This window comes from Micropterus dolomieu, linkage group LG19 (assembly GCF_021292245.1).
Source record: "Micropterus dolomieu isolate WLL.071019.BEF.003 ecotype Adirondacks linkage group LG19, ASM2129224v1, whole genome shotgun sequence".
Classification (NCBI taxonomy): domain Eukaryota; kingdom Metazoa; phylum Chordata; class Actinopteri; order Centrarchiformes; family Centrarchidae; genus Micropterus; species Micropterus dolomieu.
In genome coordinates, this window is record NC_060168.1 from 14,487,937 (window position 1) to 14,512,637 (window position 24,701).

General features: G+C 42.3%; 1 protein-coding gene across 1 annotated transcript in view; it reads right to left on the minus strand.

Moving 5' to 3' along the window:
* Nucleotides 1–24,182, minus strand: part of egr1 (early growth response 1) — a 77,781-nt gene extending 53,599 nt beyond the window's left edge. The window contains exons 1-2 of the mRNA XM_046030076.1: nucleotides 24,147–24,182; nucleotides 8,530–8,646 (exon numbers count right to left, since the gene is read on the minus strand). The gene's annotated coding sequence lies outside the window, so the exon portion shown is untranslated. The remainder of the gene's footprint in view (nucleotides 1–8,529; nucleotides 8,647–24,146) is intronic.
* Nucleotides 24,183–24,701: the final 519 nt, after the last annotated feature.

Consider the following 24,701-nt stretch of genomic DNA (forward strand, 5'->3'; position numbering starts at 1 on the left):
TTTTGGAAACACACCCGAATTGAGGAGACGAAAGATAAAAGAGATTTCACATGACTTTTAATCAAGAATGTACAGATATTTACATGCACATTCCTCCCACGGGCAGTTCAAAACCAGAATATCTCATAGATCTCCAATATGCTAGCTGGAGCTCACGTTTCTCACTGAACAACAGAAAGTAGGAAAGTGGTAGCTCTGTAAGAGGAAATGAAAGAGAAGAGGAGGCATTACAGCTGTTCATTTGTTATGATGTGTTGAGTGTTTATTATAAAATTGGTTAAGACTACACTTCATCACTTCAAGCTACACTTTTTATTACATTTTATCTAAAAATTAGGCACTTTAATTTAGTTTACTTAAATTTAGAATTATTATTTGAATAGTTATTATTTATTATCCTTCCAGTTTGGTGAATCAAATATTATTTGATTTGACAGTCCGTTGTTGACTAAAAACATGTGTTGATACAACTATAGGTTATAGTACTGAATGATAACGCAAGTTCGTCGTTTTGATGTTCCGGACCTTTGCTTCAGGAAATTTTCTCTAACTAGACCTCTTTGAAATCTAATTGAATACCCCTGGCCTAGGCATTTATTTATTAAGTGATTTAATAAGAAATTATATTCACTCATAAAGGTGTCTCAGTTACTTAACAGTGCTCAATGCCAAGACTGGATTGGCCATCTGGCATACTGGGCATTTTCCTGGTGGGCTGACGTGCCTTTTGAGCCATCAAAACATTTGTTTTTTTTTTAAACAGGTATCAGCCAATTGTTTTTTTTCTTGACACTTGTTGAAATGTGCTTGCTGAAATATTCATCTACATCTCTAAACCCCTGTCCGGCCTTTGGGCTAAGTGCCTTAATTTAACAGCGCATCTGCAAAAACAGAAGTTACTGCAGGTGAGGTTGTCACACTTTGATTATGCACCAGGGTGACTGACTGACCCCGCCGGCCCTGCGGTTGGGTATTACATCTGTCAGCCTCTCTCTCCCAGCCAATTACTTTCGGTCCACATCATTCTAACTTTACCTTTCCCATCTCTGTTAAGTGGTGACATTACATTGATAAACAGTGGAGCTGAGCAAGCTGGACCAATAAAGAGAAAAAACGTAAAGGTGTGATGAAAAGCTGAGAGAGGAGAGGTGGGAGCAGAGCCAAATGTTTTAAAATAACAAATTATTCATTTGGCACCATTACCATTCAATCATCACAGGCCAGTGAGCCCAAAGGCACTGGCAGCAGAGAGAAGAGAGAGCAAGGAGCCCAGTGAGAACAGCGATACCAGTTCTGTTAGTCAAGGTGTTTCAGGAATGTCCATCTGAGTCAAAAAGTCCAGGACCATTTTTCGTCTCCGATCCAGCCCTGCATGGCTTCCCTCATGATGCTGTGGTTCCCTCCCACACTCAGGAAACCTCGTTAGGTAAGAATCTGACTGTGAGAGAGCGTTTGTCTATCTGTGATGGCCCTGTGACTGACTGACTGGTGATCTTTTCCCTGGTGACTGTGAAAAGAATTGAGTGGGTAGAAACTATAAATGAATTCTTGACTTTCTCACCCAGTTCTGGGGAAATGGTATTGTGTTTCTAAGGCTGCGGTTAGCGTGAATCACTGAATCACTGCAGTAGTGCTGCAAAAACTGATTTCCATCGTCTGCTCTGTCGGGATACAACAAATCATTTCAAAAGCGGGGAACATTGTGGCAAAAGCACAGAAGTACTTGAAGGAGAGAGCATACAGTATAGTAAAAACACATTTCACTGAACTAATACAAGCATAAACTGTACTGTTATTGTACAGTAAATGAAAACTGACAATGATAACTTTGACAGCCTAAAGACAAAAAGAGAGATTTGGAGTTTGGAGGCCTCATTGTCCCCTCTCTCGAGTTTCCACAACAATAACGTGCATTCACACTGAGCAATGCATAATTTGAAAAGCAGAAAAGTTGAAGGAAAAAACAATTTGTGTAAACAGGTGAAGGAAAAAACAGTAAAATAAATAAAACCTGAAGAGGAGAGATTGATAGGTGACAGGATGCTCCTCTACTCCTTTGTCTCATTCTCTCTGGCACACAGAGTGTGATGCCCTGAAGCAATGCCCACGGATATGGCCCCCCACCCTCTTTGCCTTTATGTAACAAAAAAGCACACCATCTCTGTGACTCTATGAACTTTGAGCTCTGTCTTTGCGTTTAAAAACTTTTCTCACCTGCATCACAATAAACCTTTCTTTTTTAATTTCCTTACAATCATGCCACAACAGACCCTCAGAGTCTTTTAGAACTTATATAAATACTGAAATATTCATATACATGCATATTTTTCCCTTCATTCATTTTTGCCCATTTTCAAAAAGGAACATTTTTCTGCACTTTAAGGTTTGCTATATTTATGAGGAGTGCAGGAAGTGTCCCCACAGCAACACAGTGACTCATCCTAGGGTCCTGTAACATTGAGGAGACCACATAATCACACCTGCTGCAACACACACACGCCAACACACAGAGGAAACATTATGTTGGACTGCAGAGGTCAATGTTCTTAGAAAGAGCGATAGGAACAGTCCTCATTACAGTCACAAAAGTAAAATTTCAAGTGATTCAGTATTGTAAAATAATATCCGTTTTCAAAAACACAAGATGCGATGTCAGTATCCTTTGTCCAAGCACTTAGAAGAGAGTCTTTTTGCTGATGATAAACTCAGCTATGAAGTAACTAATGATGGTTGTAAGAGGAGTACACCCTCCTTCTGTGACATTTCGTTGATGAGCTCACGACACCTCTGGAGATAAACTCAGAGGTGGAAAAGTAGAACTGCAGGTCCTGGAAGTAGGATGAAAGGAATTGGCGAGGTCCAAAAAGACTATGTGGAGGTCACTTTTCTCCACCTTTGCCGATGGATCTGGTGCCAGATCATGCTGGAATGGTCTAAGCACACAGAGAAACCCATATGCAATCCGTTTTGCAGGTATATAGTCATAAACCAAAGTAATGAGCAAATTAAAATTCTGGCCTAGCTGTGGTGCTCGCTGAAACATTAACCTTTCTTTAAACAGGAAGTCTTGTAAAATATTTTTTTCTTTTACAGGAGAGACCTGGCCAAAATAGAAGCTTAGATGAGATAGTAGAGTCAGATAAAAAAAGTCAACATAGCACAATTATATATGGACCTGAGAAGGAGAGAGCACAACTGTTCAACATAGATATACTTATAATAACATGTTTTGAATGTGGCTTTTGAATGCCTGATATGAGACAGTGTTTCCAAATTAAGTTTGTCATGTAGGCCTAAATTATTCAAGTCAACAACACCTGCCTGCTTTAATTAATCACTGATTTAATGCACCACCAGGCGAACACACTAAGTGACACAAATCAATCGCACCCAAGTTGTTGCGTGACCAACAGCTGCATATATGGTTTGGCTAAATATTAAATGCTCACAGTGGATCCTCCAGCTGTGATTTCTACATTTGCTACAGTGGGACTTCTACGTTAACGGAGGTGTGTGAGACCTTTATGCTGTTTATTTTTCTGCGCTTGTGGAGCCTCTTTCAGCGCAAAATGTTTGGCTAAGCGTGCTGGTTAGAGTGGTACAGACAGGTGATACTATGAACTGAGGGTGGTTAACCAAACAAGGTGAGCTAAAAGCAGACTGTTGCTGTGCACAAAACTCACAGAGTGATGTACAGACAGGTGAGTACAACCACTGCGTTGCCTAGCAGCATTATATGCGCACTACGTGGTGTGTAAAAACTGTGCATCTCTACATTTGATATTTGTGCTGGAGTTTATGTTGTTTCTACATCTCTGTGTTGTCTGGTCTGCTTTGGAGATGTTTTATTATGCTGTTATAATGGCAGTTATTTCATAGCTGTCCATTGCTCTTATTATTTATTGTTGGTCATTTGTGTTTAAATATCTGAGCTTTGTCTCTTTTCTGGTTAATTGTAGTGAGGCTATACAGAGGAAGGGTGGTGAATATTTTTATTGATAATCAGTGGTATGCACAGCTTCAAAATCTGTCTACAAAAGGAATTTATTGTTGGTTTGGTGTCATGATGTTCCACTACTGTTGTTGGATTGATATTTAATGCAATTGTAGCCCATTGAAATGAAAGATTATTCCCTTTAACTGAAGGATATTTTTCTTTATATCTTTACTGTGAATAGTTTCCAATGCAAATCAAGACCCCCAGTTAAAAGGGTGGTGGTGGGGTTCAGACACTTCATAGAACTTGGATTAGTTAAAACTGAAAAGAAAAGGGGATGAAAAGAAAATGGATTTGATGCTTTAGCAAAACCATTGGCAATTAATATTAGCACAATTTAATGTGACTTCCTTATTAACCATGCCTACTTCCGGTCTTCTGTCTGAATACAGAGGCAGATAATGTTGTTTGGTTGAACTGATACAGTAGTATGAAAATGCAATTTTGCCAAGTTCACACTTTGAGGACACTGAAGATTCTCCATTTAGAGCATCTGGTCTGACAGCTGCTGGTTATAAGAAAACATGAATGTGTGAACCACATTTCATGGCAATTTTTCTAGTTGTGACATTTTACCCCTAAATTAAGCCTAACTTCATGGTGGCACTGGAAGAAAAGTTTGTCTGTACAAAATATCGTGGCAATTCATCCAATAGTTTTTGGCGATATTTCAGTCTGGACCAAAGTGGTGGACAGAGTGACCAACAAATAGGTATTACCATCCCTGCAACTAAAAGAAAAAAAGGCGCTAAGAGCACAGACAGTTTAGGGAGAAAGCAAACAAATGTATCATGCCATCTATATTCTTACTGTGACATCTACATCTGTCACTATTATGAACAGATTAGCATGAAGGTGTACGCCATCGCACGCAGACCAAACTCAGTCAGTTCAGTGTCTAATCACGCCACAGTTGTGCTGCAGTAAATATTGTAGGTATGCAAAAAAAGAATGACAAGAGGCCATTTTCATTCCATATATTCATTTCCCTGTTAATTCTCACTCCTCTTTGCATGCGAGCTACAGAATACCCGAACCTCACTGTAACTGGAATATAGTTTACCAACTCCCCCACCCCCCTGTTTCCCACAATTTAACACATAATGACCATACAGCCGTATACTCACACAAATGACATCTAATGCATTCAGCTCTCATAATGTGTGCTGTGGCATATTGCATTTCCATACTTCTGCTTAGTACATCACCGTCACAAGAAGCCATTATGGTAATATGACACCTGAGGGAAGAGAGACGAAAAGAGGGAAGGAGTTGCCAGAGAGATGGAGGGAAGGGCAAAGATGAGACAAAGAGGTAGATGGGTGCACAGAGAAGGGTAAAGGGGTATTTACTGGTGAAAATTCTGCAATATCATGTGCTTTGCAGGCTAATGAAGCATGTTTCGTTTACAGGCAGGAGAATAAAAGTGATAATGTAGCTTGTGAACTTTAAAATGGAAACTACTCCTTATGAACTGAAAGAAGATTTAAGAAACTTCACGCATGCTGCTCTCTCTAAATGCAACATGTTTCACTTGGACACAAGAGGGCACCTCCAGGTCTGACAAAGTGAAGCAATGCTGAAGCGCCTTCAACTTGCATTCTTTCTAGTGAACAGCAGGGAGTGAGTCCACTGGTTGCAAAAAGAAGTCCGACAGCATAGGAGTCAAAATTAGACAAAAGTAATACTCACTTGATTCATTACCTCAGTAAACACTTTCTTAATGAGTAGCAATGAGTATCCCTCCCCAGCTCCACCCTCTCATCCACTTTATGATCACTTCTGCTTCCAAAACAGCAAGATCGCAATGGCCAATGTGCCGTCGAGGAATCGAGAAGTCCACAAACCAATGGGTGACATCACAGTGGCTACATCTATAGTATACAGTCTATGGTTGGACATAAAAGATTCAGGAATCTACTTGCATAAAACACACACGACGAAAAACATTCTCCTTGATTTGGGCAGTGCCATTCTTGGTTCTCATTCTAGTCTCGAGACATTTTCCTTTTATCTAGGGCTTGTCTTGGACTCAGTATGTATTTGGACTTGTCTCTGTCTTGGCCAAGTCAAAGACCAACCCAGTCTTTGGGTTCACCCAGCGTCACTGGCAGCCCTCGTTTCAGGCTGGAGATGCTGCTCTGCTGTCAGACAGCTGTCAGTTCTCCACAGATTCACAAACTCTTTACAGTAATACTGTTACGTTCAGCCATCTGGCTGACAAAGTCCAAAAATCCAAGTGAGAGAATAGTCCACAAGAAACCGGGAAACAAGAGACTACACTGGAAGTTAGGCACAAGAAATAAACACTAACAAAAGCCACAATGAATGACACAATGGCAACCCCTCAAAGACAGACAGCCACTTAAATACACAGGTGAGGGAGAAACTAATTACACACAGGTGAGACCACTAAGACAATCAAGGACAAGCACAGGAAGTAAAACATGACAAGTAACACAAGAGCAGACTAATTACAAACACACAGGAAGTAAAGTTAACTGAAACACACAAGGAACACTGTCACAAAATGAAACATAACAAACAACCTAGGTGACTTGCTGACAAAACCTACAGAAGCAAAGAACATAGAGACTGTAAAATAAGACTAGAAACACTGATGATAACTCATAACAAGGAAACACTGATGAATAAACAAATGACCAAAGTAACACAACACAAACTACAGAGAAGGGCGAACAAAATGGCAGGGAATGAACACAGAAACAAATACAAAACACACCCAACCAACCCAAACCCATGACAAATATTACATGCACTGGTAATTTACAATATATTTTATTGTGTTTTATTGCCACCTAACAACCAAGCATCCTCATTTGTGTAGTTTTATGTGCGGGAAAATGTGGTACTTAAATAGTAAGTTTTTAGCACTGTGCAAGAATCTTTGAATGTCTAATATGTTGGATTTCATTTCTTCAGACTTTCATGCACACACACAGTTTTAGTAAATAATGCAACATTTAGGCAAATGTAGGTTATTTTCTGTTCCCATCAGATTTCAAACTTGATATTTGAGGTTTTATCACCACTGACTCTCACCAAGAATAACAGTAAAACAATAATATGAAGAATATTAAATGGGCACTGTTTTGTTTTTCTGGTCTTGACTTGTTCTCAACCCCAGGATTCGGTCGTGACTTGATCTTGAAACTGTCTCGCACTCGTCTGAAGTAATCTTGACAAACAAGCTGATTTATCTTTCTCACAAGCTGATTTTTCTCTCTCTTTCTTCATCTCTATTTATCATTTATCAACAATTCAGTTTTTGGGTTTCAAGTTTATTGAATTCTTTATTGGATTTATTGTGACTATCAGCGAGTTAGACGGTTAAAGCTGCAATAACTGATACTTTGGCCACAAACAAGCTGTGAACACAGCACTGACAAGTCATCACCTTTTAAGTTGAAATGAAAAATATGTTGCAAACAGCTGCCTCTTTGCATATAGAGGCAGATGCAAAGAGCAACATAAGCATTCACATGAAGTTGTGTTTCTCACCACTTGATGAATAAAAGTAAAACTTTAAAACTAATAACAATGAGCTGAAAGACACTATAAGAGCTAAGGGGAACTGCAGAGTTGTGATAATTCTGTGGGTACATGAGTATGTGCAATCCCTTTCATATACAAGTAATCATGTGATCATTAATAAAAAATATTGATTATAACCACATTAATGTACTGCTTATCTGGTATCACGATCTTTGTAATGACACATTGACTTTAGTTATCTTTAACATAATCCTACTGATCATATCTGTCACTGATTATTCTCTTTAATTGTGAACATGTTCCCAGTGTCAAGAATGAACTTCCATGCTCATATTGTCTTTAGATCTGATCTATTTTGTTGTAAGCCTGTGTTATATGTTTTGTAACATTGGAAGATATGTAATTTCCTTGCTAGTTAAATCGATACACAAAACAACTGAAAACAAAGGTAACTTTTCAACTCCACATTTGTAACACATGAAACAATGGATCCTTCAGGTTCTGAAGAGCCATTTGTTTTTTGCAAACTGTGAAATTTGTTCTGCCTTTGAAGGGTAGCTTACAAAACCTTTTAAGAGAAGATGCAACTTTATCACCACTGTTGCAACATCACTCTACATCCCACTAACTCACTCGTGATCCTTCGTTCTCCATCTTTCTCTCACTCGCTCTTTCCGTTCACCATTATCACAGTCTCACCTCACTCTTTCTGCCCCCCACCCCTCAGTCAATAACACACAGTGACAGCTTATGTAACATGCCAAGTTCCAAACTGAACTCAACCCTCCTTGATCTGCAGCCTTTTCCCTCTTCTAAATGACTCACTTCTGTTATAACACTTCAGCCTGAGTGAGAGACGCAGCGGAGAGGACGAGAGGAGGGGTGGCAGACAGAGACATGACATGAGAGGAGAGGAAACGCAGGTTTAATTATTCATACCTACTGCAGCAAAATGAGATCGAGCGAGGGAGAGAGAGACACCAGAAGAGAGATAGAAAGAGAGATAGGAGACTGACCCAAATGGTGAGGTGTTCCTAGGGAAGTAGTGCACACTGGGAGCCAAAGCCGTGCCACCCCGGGGCCGTGGGTGTGAGGGAACTCCACCGTTAGCTGCCAGAAGACCTCAGAGAGGACTGCAAAAGCAGGGAGGGAGAGAGATATTCATGAATTCTATGAAAACTAGCCCATTACTTTTATTCTGCTTCCTTAACGCGCTTCTGCTGTTATCTGTGTTGAATTCGTTTTTTATTTTCCCTCAAGTCTACCACACCCTATGAACATGAACACTGCAGAGACTGGAAGTTTTATCCGTCTGTCTGTGTGAAATGTGTGTGTACGCAATGCACTTATGAACAGGGGTGAACGTGAACCAGAGGACCCATTCTGTCGTCCTTCTCTGAAAATGCTTAATCCCAGAGATGGCGCAACGCTGCGGGAATGAGTGCTGAGAGAGAGCGCCGGGCCTCCCTGTTCAACGCTGGTGTTCCCCTGAGACCAACTCCCTTTCATCTCCTGTCTCCTCAGGGTGCCCAACAACAAACCACAGATGGAGGAAAAGGGGAAAGAAACATGGACGAAGAAGAAGAGGAAGTTTAGACCAGGGGGGACCACAGCAAAGCTTGTGCATTCCCAACTAGAGGTCAACCTGTTCTGTTTGTCTTAATTTGGCTGGTGTGGTCGAGAACCGGGTGTCAACACAACCTTCTTCTTTTCCCTCTCTTACCAGAGGTTGTGTATGTGAAACAGAACTGTTTTTTGCCGCTGCAAGCGTGAGCAACTGTAAATGTGGAAACTGTAACTTCTTAATATTTCAGAAGAAGAGGAAGAATAATGTGGGCCTGTGTGGCGGTAGCCCAGCTGATTAGCAGTGATGTGTCTTTGTTGATGGTGGGAGTGAGGGAGGATGGGAATGGGAGGAAAAAGGAGGGATTTTTACAGAGATGAGTTGTGGCAGGTGTTGGACAATGACGGGAACAAAAGAGAGATTTGAACATTGCACTTCAAAAAACCCTTTCCCCTTTCTATTCTGTGTGAGCCCTGCCTCATCCACTGCTCAGTCTTTCTTCCTCTCCCTCCTTCCTCTCTTAATTGCTGCTCGCCGAATCCCTTGTTCTTTCTTCTCATCCCCCTGTGTTCGCCTTGTCTCCCTCCTCAGCTTCCTATGTCCCCGTCTGTCTCCTTTCTTGCGTTTTAATGTCGTCCTCTTGAAATCTACCCCCCACACCCCCCTCGTCTCCTCTGTTCTAACTCAGTCCGCTCCATCTCTCATCTCATCTTCATCCTTCTCTCCTTGGCTCTGCGTTCCGCCGCGATGAGACACCCGCACGTGGTTTTTGAGGAGGCAGCGAGTCGTCACGGACGCAGTGACTAAACTTCCGATAAAATCAATGTTTAATTCAGATGACTGCAGGCCATTGACAGAAAAAGTGGAAGCCTTTCATCTATAAAAGGACTGAGAAAAGAGGGGGATTGAGAGAGATGGAGGAATAGAGGACTGACAGGATTAATGGAATTGTCATCAGTTGTATCTTTAGCAATGAGAAGGAACCATCAGCCCTCTGTTGCCACCTCTTTATAACCTGCGTGCGTGTATGAGAGCGAGTATGTAAATGATTTTTCCTTTCAGCTGCAGTTCATTCTTCCTCCTGTCTTTCTTTATCAATCTGTATTATCCCTCCCTCACATTTTTTTCTCACCCTCCTCATGTCATTCACAAGTGTCTTCTCTTTCTTTTCACACTTTACAGATTTAGATTGTCAGTCTTTATACAATACTGAGCAAATGTTGCCGGGAAAGCTAACAATGAATATGAAAATTGACAATAGAGTAAAGCTGCAAAGCTTGTCAAACTCATGTGTCACATATGGAACAACACAAGTAGGGTGAGACATGTGTTTAAGGTCACAGACATACATACAGACATGCACACATAAATAACACACACCAACATGCAGAAATGCCTGCTGCCTGCATGTGCGTGACTGTATGCATACATGGACGATGTCACGTGCATGTGAACATCAGCCCTGCTGGCACTGTGTTCAAATGTCAGACCTTTAACCTTTTGAATTTGACCTGAGGTGGCGTCCAGGCACGTCAGTTGCTGAGTACTAAGTGCAGGAGACAAGATATAGACGTAAAAAAAAAGGAACAGAAAAGACATGAAAATAAAAATAAAATACCAGCACTCAATCCTTCTATCTGCTGTAGAACAGATTGAAGTGTCATGCGGAGAGTGGAGAGAATCTGTTCCCGTACAGGTGGTGAACAGAAGGTGAAGGCTGAGGGGAGGATGGGGTGGAGAGAGGGGAGGTGAGGAGAGAGAGATAGGGGAGAGGGAGGACGGCTGTTACTCCCATTACATAATGAATGAGGTGAGAAGCCACATATTTACTGTGGAGGCTTTATTCATTTTATTCTCCTGCACAGTGGAGGCCCTGAACCCACGCACACAAATTTGTTCTACTATACTTGTTGGGAAATTGTAATTTACATTAATTCTATACCTAACAACCTTAACGTAGTCATAACTTTAAGTCTATCTTAAAGCCAACTATAAACACTTAAATAAATGGTTAACCTGTGGAGACTGGATTTTATCTTTTCACAACACGATGAATAAATAACACATACAGACATGTACGTCATGTTAGTTGTGTTGCATCTTTGTATTTCTTGTTCAGTGTATGAATACGTTATTACTAGGTGAGAGCAGACATGCATGTGTATGTGTGCATGCTGCTGACATGTGTGTGCGTTTCTCTGTGTATTCATGCACATGCACTTGTGTCAGTACAAGTGATGAGCTAACAGGCAGCTCAAAGAATGACAGGTGACCACACTACAAAGATAGAAATGTCAAGCTGAACTGGGTGATTGAGGGGGGTGGGGTGGGTGGTAGAGCGGGTGGTGTCAGGAGTGGCAGTGGGGAAAGGCAGGAAGCCTGGAGTGATGAGTACATCGCTGCAGCCCCTGTCACTTCCTATTAGCACCCCATACACACAAACACACTGGCTGTTATTGTAATTAATTCATTAGTCTGGTTTTGAATGTGTGTAAGTGTGTGTGCGTCTGTGCACATGGCAGTGCATGTACCTGTGTATATATGTGTGTGTGTTTGTGAGATTGAAGAACATGACCATCATCAAGAATGAGAGCTGACAGAATCTGAGATAGCATGCTGTGTGTTAAACCAATGGGATGCTGCTCCACACACTGTGACAACATTACCCCTCTGTACGTTCTGTCATGCCCACTTATATGAACCACGGATTACTGACTCCATAGCATCTGCAGAGCACCAAAAAGAGCATTTAGGTGGGTTAGTTGCAAAGTCTGACAAGTACAATTCCCTTTTTACCACTTGCCGTATATTTTATGTGATTTATTGTTAAGACAGAACCTAGCGGGTAAAACATTAAATATCCAGGAAGTCCAGTTGGAATAACAGATCCATGAGTTTGAAGGCTTATCAGACACCAAAACACAGAAACAGGAGTTTACAACTCAATTTATCACTGTGGCAGTTTTATCTTTCGTCCTCATGATCACGTGGTGAACCACTTGAATGCACAACCAGAACTTGCTTAATTACAGATTCATGCAACTCCATCGGAAATAATTCACCCTGCTGGAGTGTCCTTGAGTAAGACACTAAATGCTTCTAGAGAGCCATGAGCGACACCTCTGCTTCCAAACTGACCCAATGCACATATTAAAGCTTTGAAAAAGCACATACCACTTAGTGAAACTTTTTACTCATTTCTTACAGTTATTATCTAAATTTATATTTAAAGTTCAGGAGCCTCTCGGCGGCTCAGTGTGTCCATGGACTAGTTGTTTGTTGTTTTCATTGTTGTTGCCAGAGAATTGCTTTTGTTTTGCTACTGCATCGTAGTTTTTCTGCCATAGGACAAACTGAAAAGAATTGTCAAGGGACTGCATTGTTTTTGAGCTCTGCAGGCTTGGACAGACCCCCAAAATGAGACTAGGAAATAATCTTAGCACCCGACTGTACAACTATTTTAATTTATATTTGCATGAAAATCTTGGGCATTCAGCTAAACCTCCAGTCCAGGAAGACATATAGTAAATGCTCAAATTTAAAGCCCTTGAACAACACAAACTAATACAACAGTCAGGTGACTTGCCTGTTTTCAAGAGCTGGCGGAAACAATAAGATATCACGGGTGAGTGTGTCACTCTGTAACAAAACAAAACCTCTGTGTCAGATCCAGGTCTGCCCAGAAACCTGTGGGTGGTGCTTCACGAGTGAGGCCCACTAATCTGAGAGCGGGCTCTGACCCAGATCTCACTGAGTGGGAACCACCCTGACCATCTGTGGATCTCCACACCCTCCTGGCACCTCACACTGCACACACGCACACACACACACACACACACACACACACACAAACACACACACACACACACACACTTGCACACACACACACACACTTGCACAATAACTGTAACACTAGACACATGGCAAAAGAAAGAGAGACAAGGAGGAAGAAGGTAAAGCAACATAAGGAAAAGAGGGGAAAGTGAGCATGTGAGAGAGGAAGAGCAAGAGGGCTGTAAAAAGATTTTCTCATCCTTGTGTTTTCTCTGGTCATTTTAACAGAAGGTCATTATTACATATGCACCTGCTTAATGACATAGATGGCACAAACTGGCTTTCAAAACCATTTTCTGGCTCTTTTTCTTCCTCTGGCAGGGAGCTGCTGGTCTGGAAGGCGGCATCACAGGGCAGGCAAGCGGCTCGGTCGAGTCGACCTTCTGCGGTAGCTGGGTGGGAGGGCAGGAGGACACCCCGTGCCCCAGCCCAGGCCTGCCGAGAGGCCATCTGGACGGGGGAAACACATGCAGAGTACCTGGCCAGACCTGGAGCTCAACTCTGACTCACACGCTCGCACACACACACGCACTTACACACTGACACATGTACATACACATGCAGCACATGTAGCATGATGAGGAATTGACACACGGTTACACAAATGCTCATGCACGCACACACATACGTGACAATTGATATGTGTTGCTGCAGAACATTTCCAGCAGTCAAACAGGGATGTATATCTGTGGGTGCGCATGTGACACACAAAATGATCTTTGTACATTATAGGTATAATCAAGACTACATCAGTAGGCTATATCCAGCCTGAAACTCCCACTCACCCACACATGCCTTCCACACAGCCCTTGTCGGTCTATGGTGATGTTAACGTTAAGCCCCTCTGATTCTGCCTGTCGATGAGTGTTTTACATTTGGTTAAAACAGATTCTGCCTGTGCTGCTTTGGAGAGTGCTACATTTGGTTAAAAGCCATTATTATGGTAATGTGAGGGTGCTTGAGATAATGGCAAGATGAGAGCAGCTCGACTGCCTCTGACATAACAACCCTACTCTATCCATCTCTTCAGCTTCTTCGCTCTCGCACTCTCTATACTGTATTTTGCGCACCCCCCCACCCCCTCGCTCTTCTCTATACCTCGCAGTTTCTCTCCCTGACTCACCTCTCTTCTGATCGCAAAACTGTTGTGTTTTTTTCATAATATACCTGCTCACAGCATAGCTATTTTGTCATTTAAATCAAACATTATTATAAGAGAGCTTTTGCTGTGGCCACATTTCAACAGTGTTTAAGAGATTGCCTTTCATCTGTTACCGTATATCTGCGGTTATGTTGAAAATGATATGGTACCCGGCTTCAATCTGTTGCTGTTAAGCCTGGTTGCTACCTGTGACATGAGGATCTAACAGAGTTTGTCCCTGGGGTGAGGATGGATGGCAGATTCACTACCGGCGGCAAAAAACAGAGGATCTGCTCAGAGAAGGGGAAGGGGCCGTATAAGTCACTGGCAACACATTTTTCAGGTCACTAGCATTGAAAAGCTGGGGAGGCAATGGTGATGATGACAGATAGGAAGAAGGACAGGAAGAAATGGAGTAAGAAAGTCAAAGAGAATGAGGGAGAGAAGTGCAAAAAGAGAAAAGAGGGGAGATTGAGAGCAATGTAATGCCATGCACATCGAATTTCCCGTAATATGATTTTGTGTTCTGTGTCTATTCAAGTCAGCCCTGATTTGGTTGTGTGTTATAATCGCATCAGAGCAGGGATTTGCGCTGGCTTTTTTCACTGCTGTTGTGTTGTTTCTTTCCTCTTATTGGAGTTGGCATCAGCCTTCATGACACAAATCCCCTCTGATAAATTAAAAATGATTGATTCAGAGTCAAAGATGGAAACTGCACCGCAGGGAGTGAGCGAGTGTCCCCACTTGTGTCCGCACACAAGTGCACGTTCACAGTGCATGCATGTGCACGAATGTGGCACTGCAACGTCGAGTGTATATCCTCAGTTCATGCAGCCATGTAAGTGCTGTCGCTGGAGTGAACGCGTGTACAGTATGCATGTGGGCACTGCAGGCAGGAAAGGGTGGGCTTATTACATTGGATTCCTGACACTTTTAAAGAATGTGAGAAGATGGCAGATATCCGATGTGTGAACCTCAAAGCCATCAGCGTGCATGTAATGCTCTAAGCTGCGTATCTTGCCAACATCAACTAAAAGCGTGAAATTCTGGACCAAAAAGTGTGAAAATCCACCAAGAACACGGAGTGAACTGTGAATACCTACATTAGCGCTATTACATACATTTATCCACCAACACACAATATGTAGCCTTAATTAAGTGTGTATATATAAGTCTACTTTGTCTTACATTCACTTACTCCTCCTAAAACAGATATGCACTCTTTCTGACACACACACCCTCGTTGTGGGCTCTGGCTCTCCCAATTAAGCGGAGGAGTGTTGTGGAGCATCGGTGTCGGGGGATTCTGCTTTCTTCTCCTCTGTCAGGTCCCATCACAAAGGCTCCTCATTAGTGTCAACCTCAGCTGTGCCACCACTTTCTCCTTCCCTCTTCCTCTCTCCCTCTCCCCTATCTCTTTGACTTTTCCTCTTTCTCTCTCCACATCTCCATCTCTCTGTCTTGCCCCTATTTGACTTATTCACATTGCATTTATTGCTGAATACCTTCACCAAAAGCCGCTGTTGATCACCCTGTCGTCACTCCTGTTGCGTCCGGCATCATTCCGCCTGCCTCTCACTCTCACCGTAGGGCACCTTATCTCTCGGCAGCATTGTGCTCTGAGAGCAGTTTGTCACATCCGCGGCATCAACAACAAACAGGTGTGCTTTCACAGCACTTTAATGACAATGACAAAAGACAAAAAAGAGACAAAAAAAAAGAAGAGGTTGCAAAGTTAGTCAGATCATTAGACCAGCAGTAAGCATGGAAGGAAAGTTGATCTGTGCCTCGACTTGCAGTATCATAGGTATATAATGATGTTAATGATCAACGTGCTATGAACAAGGCAGCGGCAACAACATGTAAACAAGGCAACAGGGGAGTTGGCGTGGAAGCGCGGAGTTCAGAGATCACTAGATGCACATAGAGGACGAGACGTACCGGAAAGGCAGCGAGATAAAACAGATGATTGTTGTTTGTTGTTGCCGTTTTTCCCCTGAGCAACAGTTCCCTCTATCCCTTTACCCCCTACTGTTATCCCTTTCTTCATTCCCTTACACCCTTTTTTCCTCCCTGTAGTCCATCTCTGTCTTTATCTCCCCCTGTGTGAGTGTGTGTGTGTCTCATTTCATTCTGTAATTAAGAAACTGAGCTTTGATTTCAAGGAAGGGTTATGGGTGCCATATTGGGATGCAGCGTAGGATCCTCCTCTCACCGAGTTCCACTCCCTAAGTCCCAAGTCCCAGTCTGAACCTCCCAATACACTAATCTTTCTCTCGCTTTTTCTCTCTATTGCTCACTCTCCCTTTTTTCCGCACAATTTGGTATCAAAGACATGATAATTAGGCTGAACAGAAGTTCATCTGGCTTCTATTATTTCTCTTTAATTAATAGTGTATAATAATGACATAGAGTTACTCCAGTGCACTTTGTGACTCATTTTGTGTCTGTGTGTGTGTGTGTGTGTGTGTGTGTGTGTGAGAGAGAGAGAAAGAGAGAGAGAGAGAGAGTGAGTGAACTCGTGCCTGTGCGTGTGCTTCTGCATGAATATCTTTTAGAGCACACTCAACTTTAAACTCTCAGATACAGCGCAGATAAAAAGGTGCCAAGTGTCAAAAGCTCGCAAACTTTTCTCTCCTCTCTCCTTGCCTTCTACCTCTCCTCTCCTCCTTCTCCTCTCCTCTCCTCTCCTCTCTCCCCCTGTGCAGCATGCCTCTCTTCACAGCATTTGTGGAGACCTAATGAGGACATTTCTGTCACGCTCCTCAATCACACGCACAGCTACCAGCCCCAGCCAGCTATAAGTCCCAGGTATCTGAGACTTCACTCCCTTTTCCCCTAGATGAAAAACAACAAATAAATAAATAAACAAATAAAAGCACATTTAATGCAACGCAATGATGTGAAGAAGAAGAGGAAGGGGGAGTATAAGAGGGAAGACTTAAAAGGAGACATAGTGGGAACAGAGCAGGGCTGAATTCACTAATCTCCGAGGAGGCATAAAGTGAACATGCCAACCACCTTCGGCTCCAAGGAAAAATTCCATTGGTTTGGTGGTAAATAGGATTTAAGTTAGGGTGACAGCTCTTCTGTTTGTATGTGTGTGCATGTGAGCTTGAATGTAAGTGCGTGTCTGTGTGTTTTTGTGCGCCTAAGCACATTCGACTGATACGCAGCAATGGGCATCCTTCCAGCGAGCCCCGGATGCTTTGCTCTGCGCTCGTTGTGACTTATCTCTCAGAAACAAAGATGGATGTGTCAGTGCGCTTATTAAAACATGCTTTTAGCCCTGGCCGCCACTCTTCAGGAGGAAATCGCTTTCTGGCAGAGATTGACAGAACAGAAAAGAGAAAACAACATCCTCATTTAGGCCCAACATCTCGGACATGATTGCTCGCTTTAAGCTGGGTGTTCCTATTGAGGTTTTTTAATTGTTGTTTGCTTCTTTTTCTCACAGCTCCATATTCACCAGCCAGACGTCCATGGCTGGAATCTTTAATTACCTTCAATACTTGTCCCCTTATTTCAAACAATTGCGTGATTAAATGGGTGCTCTGCAGCATGTATATGCTTTTTCCTTCTTGCATCCTTAAGTCAACAATTTTTTGTTGGTTGGCTTGTTTGTTAAACTGTTGAGAATTTCTTTTTAAAGCCACAGTGCACAAACCCACAAAGGCTGCACTTGTACGATGGCAGAGTGGCAGCTTGGTTTTTGAACGCACCCCGTTCAGATTCAATCCAGCTTCGCCTCTATCACATTATCGCTCAGACATGATGGTGTCAGCTTACAGAGGAAATGAAAAGATTGTTGTTGACAAATCAACGCTGACAAGAGTAGCTGAAGAGATCCCTCCAGCTTCACACAGGATTAGCTGTGTGCCATCTTAAAGACAAACACAGTGGCCCATGTGTTGCTATTTCCATCAGAGATGAAAACAAAGGCGGGGGGGCTTGTGTTAAGTCTTGGCGAGATGCTTTCTTCATTCAGTATTAGCAGATTAGACGTGTTTTATGAGCCAATGAGCCAATCACTCTGGATTATATGCTGGTGTGTGTAAACACAGGAACACAATGGGGGGAAAAAAAAGGGGGGGGGTTCACTTACAGATTTATAATTAAATACAGAAAACAATATGGAATGAGAAATGGTTGGCATCTGTAATGATGTAGATTTACAATAATGTACCTGCTTCAGCTCCATCTTCTGCAGGGCCTTTGAAGAAAACTGTCAACTAAATTGAAGTTTGCTGTACGTTTGATCTTAAACCGATACTTTATTCATGAACCACATGGCTAAACTGCCATTTCTACACATATAGCTGTCAGTCCTTACGTTCAAATGCATCTGTTGTGTTTCAGAAAAGGAGGGGGATAAAATGAATCTTTTATTTGACCGGAGTATATTCTACTCTCTGAGATGGCAGTTGCCTGCTAGCTACGATAAAGCTACACTTTCAGTCATGCAACAGTAATTCTTTGCTTTCTTTCTCCCTGTTTCCCGATTTCCTTCTGATGTCTTGCCAGAGTAATCGAGGTAATCTCTGGGAGAAGAGAGGAGAGGAGATGAGGAGTGTGGAGACGGGCCTGCCAGCACATCAGATCAGAGCTTACATAAGTGCAGCTAAAAGTCCTGGGATTCACCTCTCTCTCACGCTCTTGGGCCACCGACAGCCGAGGGCTTCCATTGGTGCTCAAGTTTTATGCCTAATTAAATGTAAAGCTGTCTCATATGTGTGTATGGAAGTCCTGTAAACAACCATCACCGTGATCAATCACCACGCCGCACATTCTTCTTTTATAAATACCAGTTTAAGTGTGGGAAAAGGCTTACGCATGTTTTTTGTGTGAACGTATCATTTATCTCTGGCCCCTGATATGCAAAATTCTACCTTCTCTATCGTCAGTTGTCCCACCATGCCTGATATCTGCCAGTTTTCCACACAAGAACAGTTGTAACAAACTTCTATTATCCCACGCAAAATTAATCAATTAATTCCAGTTTGAAGTAAGTCCTGTTAGCCTCAGTCGATAAACTATTGTCAACCTAAAAATCATTGATGTCTTTCAACAGTGAATGCTTCTCAGACAATTATGTTAATAATACAGTATCATTTGAAGCTGAAGGCCATGAAAATGAACCCTGAATATGTAAATCCAAATGATTAAATATATATCAAACATTGATCAATTTAATAATATCTGGAGAATGCAGATAATATGATTTTCCTTTCACAGTAATATAATCTTTCTTGAGGAATCCTGACAGAAATCATGGTTGGATGAGGAGGGAGCTCATCAGTCTTCATAGGTTTCAGCAGGATCTCGAGCTAGCTGTGCTCCGGTAAAACACTCGAAGGACCACAGAAAAACATGAACTCGGCCTTTCATTTCACTGACAAATTTCTTTAGCCCTAATTTAAATGTTGAAATTTAATGTTAACTTAAAAATTTCTCAGTGACAGATTATATATATATATATATATATATATATATATATAGTTACTGCAGAGGTGCTGCTTCTGGATGAGCAGACTGGTCCTGAACAAAGATTTTGCATTGATTTGACACAGAAGCGGCACGTGGGGGAAACAGCAGAGTTACTTCCAAGCAATCACACTCACCTGGTCTTTGCCCACTAGAGGGCGCTGGTCTGGAGCGAAGATACACAGTAATATGATGGTTCAATATCTACACTGCCCGAGTTATTCGGGCAATTTGCTTGTGCTGTCAGGTTTGACAGACCTTAGCAGAAATCTGTAGAAACAGGATCACAGATGCACTCTTATGCACACTTTCTCTCTGTGTCACTCACACTCACACATGCTCATGTCTTTGTACTATCCATATGAGGACCCTTCTTTTCCTATTTTCACTCCTTATTCCCCATCACTAATTTTCACTGCTGCAGTAACCTAACATTTGCTATCCTATTCTCATCTTAACGAGAAACACTTTCTTGAATCAGTGAGGAATAACTTCACTCTGCAGAAATGTTCTCAGTCTGAAAGTCTAAAACTCTTGGTTCTCGCAAAGATAGACGTACAAGAAAACACACTCACATATGGACATACGGCTCCATCAGGTTACCGCCAGTATGAGCTCATAATCAGTTTTGTCAGCCTTTAATGTGGTTCTGAGTTTATGAGAGGACGAGCTGTGGTGGGTGCAGTCTGCTGCCCATGTTAGAAACGCCTCTGTCTGCTTCGTGCCATGTCCAGGGGGGACAGCCTCTACAAGCCAGTCCTGGCCTGTCCCGTGCCCTCATGTGCCACCCTGCCTAGTCGTGTGGACATCTGCCATTCTGACTGGTGTCAGCGCCCGTTGCCTCTTTTTGGCTAACGGCTTCTGACACCACTTCACCCCAGGGTGCCACGCTGCGCTGAGTGGTGGGCATCTCGTTTGTGTAGCGCATCTACAAACCAGCAGACACATTGACCTATTCTTTTGGCTTTAGCATCAATGTCAGACTGCGGCCGATGCTTGTTCACTCCAAACACCTCCAGATAGACCCGGATGCCAGATAACCCCTTCACTGGGAAACATCAAAGAGACAAATAAGCGTGCCAGCGAACACATCTATCAGGGGAGCAGTGGAGTTAACCCTTTCAGCTGAGCACCTCTGGGACAACTTCAAACACTTAACGATGCCAGGGGCAGGAACGGCTAGTGAATACCGCAGCAACTGCCTACAGTGGTTGCTATAGAGACAGCTCAGGATCCAAAGAAAGTCTAAGCATGCAACCCCAGCCTGTTCCTAGCTGGTGCAGTTCTGGCTCTCGAGTACCAAGTATAAACTTTTGTAGAAGTGCTATCAGCACAAGTTTCTTCTAAACTTTGAGGCAGTGGAAAATATTGTGGGATGCATATGCACATCAGCACATCAGGCCTGTATTAAATGACTCTACTGTTGACCAACAACAGTATGGATCCTCTGTGTGCTATATATCCTAGACATATTGTTATATAAGTGTTAGCTTGGGGGCAGCTCTCTCTCCCGTCTGTCTGCCAGTCCTGCTTACATGCTCACCCTAAGCGCACATTTTGTATGAAACGACATAGCGTGCTTCTATTTCTGTGCACGCTGCTATGAAGACATGGTTTTAATGCTTCTGTGCTCTGAAGCTATTCCTCAGTGTAAACACACAGAAAGATGAGGAAAATATGCTACAGTTGCACTGTTCGTCCATCTCAATGTGACACAGTCAAGAGACTGAAAACAGCATTGGGTCACTGAATATTCCCCCTGGTCTGCGCCTTCTATATTGGATCATTGTATACACATTATAAGAGAAAGGGGCCATGGTGTATTTGTATGAGTCCCTGGCATGGCAAGTTATGATTACCTATGGTGGCATAATTCTCAGCTTCATAAAGATGGTGGGTGCAGAGCAACATCCAGAGGAGCGTGAGTGTGTGTACATGCGCTTATTGTGAGTGTGCATGCACGCAAGTATGCATTGGTGTTTGTGTGTGTGTGTGTGTGTGTGAGAGAGAGAGAGCTAGGAGGGCATCGCCGCACCAAAACATCCATTTAGAGGTAATATAGTCTTTCCTTCTAAAGGTGAGAAGGAGGTTGGGAGGTAAAGAAGTACGAGGAGAGAGATAAGAGAAGGTGTGGACTTAAAGCCTCTGGGCCTTTAAGAGATTACTGCCTTATTGCTTTGAGACTATCCAATCTGACATCAGCTGCGTAGCGCTAAGAACAGCTGACCACACACACACACACACACACACACACACACACACACACATACACTTACACAAACGCACTGTCTCTGCAATAAAGATAGCAACACAAAACTCAGTGAAAACAGGCATAAAGCAATGACGCACAAAGTGATGGCCAAAGGAAACAAAGCAGAAAACAAAGAGAAAGAAAAATGAGAATAGGTGACAAAAAAGAAAAGTCAGCCACACTACAATGCGTACCAAAGTATATGTGGGATGTGCGGTGGGATCAATATGAAAAAGAAACTGGCAGATAGGAAAAAGTAAATAGAAAAGAAAGCGACAGGTATAGTAGAGCAGGGGTTTCAGGCAGGTGGGTGGAGCGGCTGCAGCGAGGGAGAAAAGGTCTTTCCTCAGGCCACTGTGGAGCGCAGAAACCTGCATTGAAGACCAGAGGGTGGGGGGCCAGCATGGGAGAGAAACTGAGGAAAACCCATTAAAAAAAAACGAGCGGTGGGTTCACAACAGGAACTGATATCGGGACAAAGTGGAGAACTGTGCTGGTTGAAGAAAAAAAAAGAAAGTACAACAGGCACAGGAAGGGGCCGTGGAGCATGAGTTAACGAGACAGAGAGAGGGAGAGAGGTAGTCCCGTCCATCGCCCCCTCAGCCCAGTGACAGAGTCATGAGGAGAGAGGAGAGCCGGGCTGCTGGTAACCACCCACAGAGTAACAGTAACCAGGGGAGCCCTGCTTCTGCCTGCCTACCTCCCACTCTACATCCAATAACAGCCAGTACCTTTCCTCCCACCACAATGCTACTTACAGGCTCTACTTATTACCGCACAACCACCCACCCACACACACACACACAAGCATCACACTCTGTATCACTCCACACACAGGCAGATGTCTGATTAGTCAATAATGTTGGGAATTATTTCAAAAGCAAATGGTGTGAGCACTGTCATATGACATGGAGGTGTACTGCTCCTCCATGGGGTTTCCTCTGGCATTTTGCAGAGTGGGTGTCATGTTGACAAGCTGATTCTTGTCTCATGTTTTTGTGATTAAGGCTGCAGGTAGGATGACAATGCAGTTCTGTTAGTTTCAGCACACTGGACAGCTCCATAGCAGAACAGCGTCTTTTAAAGGGGTCTTTTCTTTTGTTTTTGACATCTCTTTTCAGAGGGGTTTTTTTAAGTTGAGTTGTTTGTTTTCTGGTTTCATTCCCTTATAAAGAGAGCATGCAATAAATTCCTGACAGCTCAAGGAGATTCATGTAGTCCAGTTATCAGAGTTTAAAAAATTTGCTGCAGTCTAAATTCAAGCAATGTTAACATTTTAAAAGGTGTTTTTCTTTAGAAGCAATCAGTAAGCTGTAGCATTTTAGCATATAAACTATGCAGTCAGAGTGATGACTTTTACACGAATCATGAGTCATTGCTCAACATATTTTGACCTTCATAGAGTAATTTGCAATAAAGACAAGTGAAATTTGATTTAAACAAGACTAGTTTTCAGCCATGCTAGCAGCTCTGTGAGCAGTTATAATGTTTAACCATCCTTCTAACATTTGCTAATTAGCACTAAACAGTATACACACAAGTATAATGTTGGGGATTTCATTAGTGTTGCAGGTATTTCGTTGCAAAACAAAGTGAAATGAAAGTGTGTATTGGACAAAGTCAATTTTTGACCTGATTATGGCACTAGATAAAAAGTTAGGGGTTATTAAATTCCCCAGTGACTCCCTCAAAAATTAAATGTCACAACCCAAGAGCCTTATCCTTTAATCATTTTCTGTAGATTTCATCTAAATGTTGAGATATTTCAACCAAAACCAAATCATGGTGGTGCTAGAGGAAAAGTCAGGAGACCAAAGCTAGACCTCTGGATCCTCTGGGGGCCATGAATGGCTGTAGAAAACCATTCATGGTCAAATGTGAGTTTATTCAATAGTTGTTGAGATATTGACCAACATTGCTATCCATAGAGCTAAGTTACGTCACTGATGTGGACAAAAATAATAATGAAAAACAATTAGTGATTGTAAAAAGGGTAATTCAAGTCTGAAACTAGTATTGCATCACCCTATCCATGCCACACACCTTTGTGAAGCTATAGGAGGCTCAGCTAGAAGCTCAGACCAACCATATTTATCCACACCAAACACATATCAAACATCAAGCATGCAAATGGGCATATTTCACAACATAAATCTCTCTTTGAGCACTGTACATGGCTGCAGTTTTAAGCATCCAGTTATCACAACCTATCTTCATTTCCAACCTCTCAAACCAAAGCTAATCTCCCCCTGAGATCAGCTGCAAAGCTCATATCAGTATCACCAAAATTACAGACTAATTAGCTGGATAAAAGTAACAACAAATGCACCCGTATACATATACTATTACAACTGCTTACTTTCTTTTTCCGTTTTCACCATTTCCAGTCCAAAAATCAGTTGATCTGTTGCTAAAAATATCACCAGACGCCATCTTGATTATTGCGCAATACCTGGGAGCTTCCTGCAGAGGAGGAGATGTGCCGCTTTGGAACACATGGACTTTTTCACGATCTGGTAGCCAACCCATAGTAGCTACATAGACATCCAGCGTATCAAAGGAATGAAAGGTCTGCTCCATTTGGATCGATTGATGCCCCCATCTCTGTGGGACATTCCGTTCTCATGTTATATGTCTGTAAAGTATTGGAGTGCTTTTGGTCACAGGAATATTGATCAATATTCATTGTTTTTATCAATATTTCAATGTTATGTTATGTATTTGGAACATGGTTGTATGGACATAAATAGTGTTTTAAAGATAACTCCGAATGAAAGTCAACATTTAAACAGTAAATATTGCCAAAATATGGACATTCACCTGTTATATTTTTAAAAGAATTGTATTTTAGTTTATTTTAATCAAATTCACAGTTAAAATTGCATTCCAGGTGTATTAGAAAATATTCAGTTGC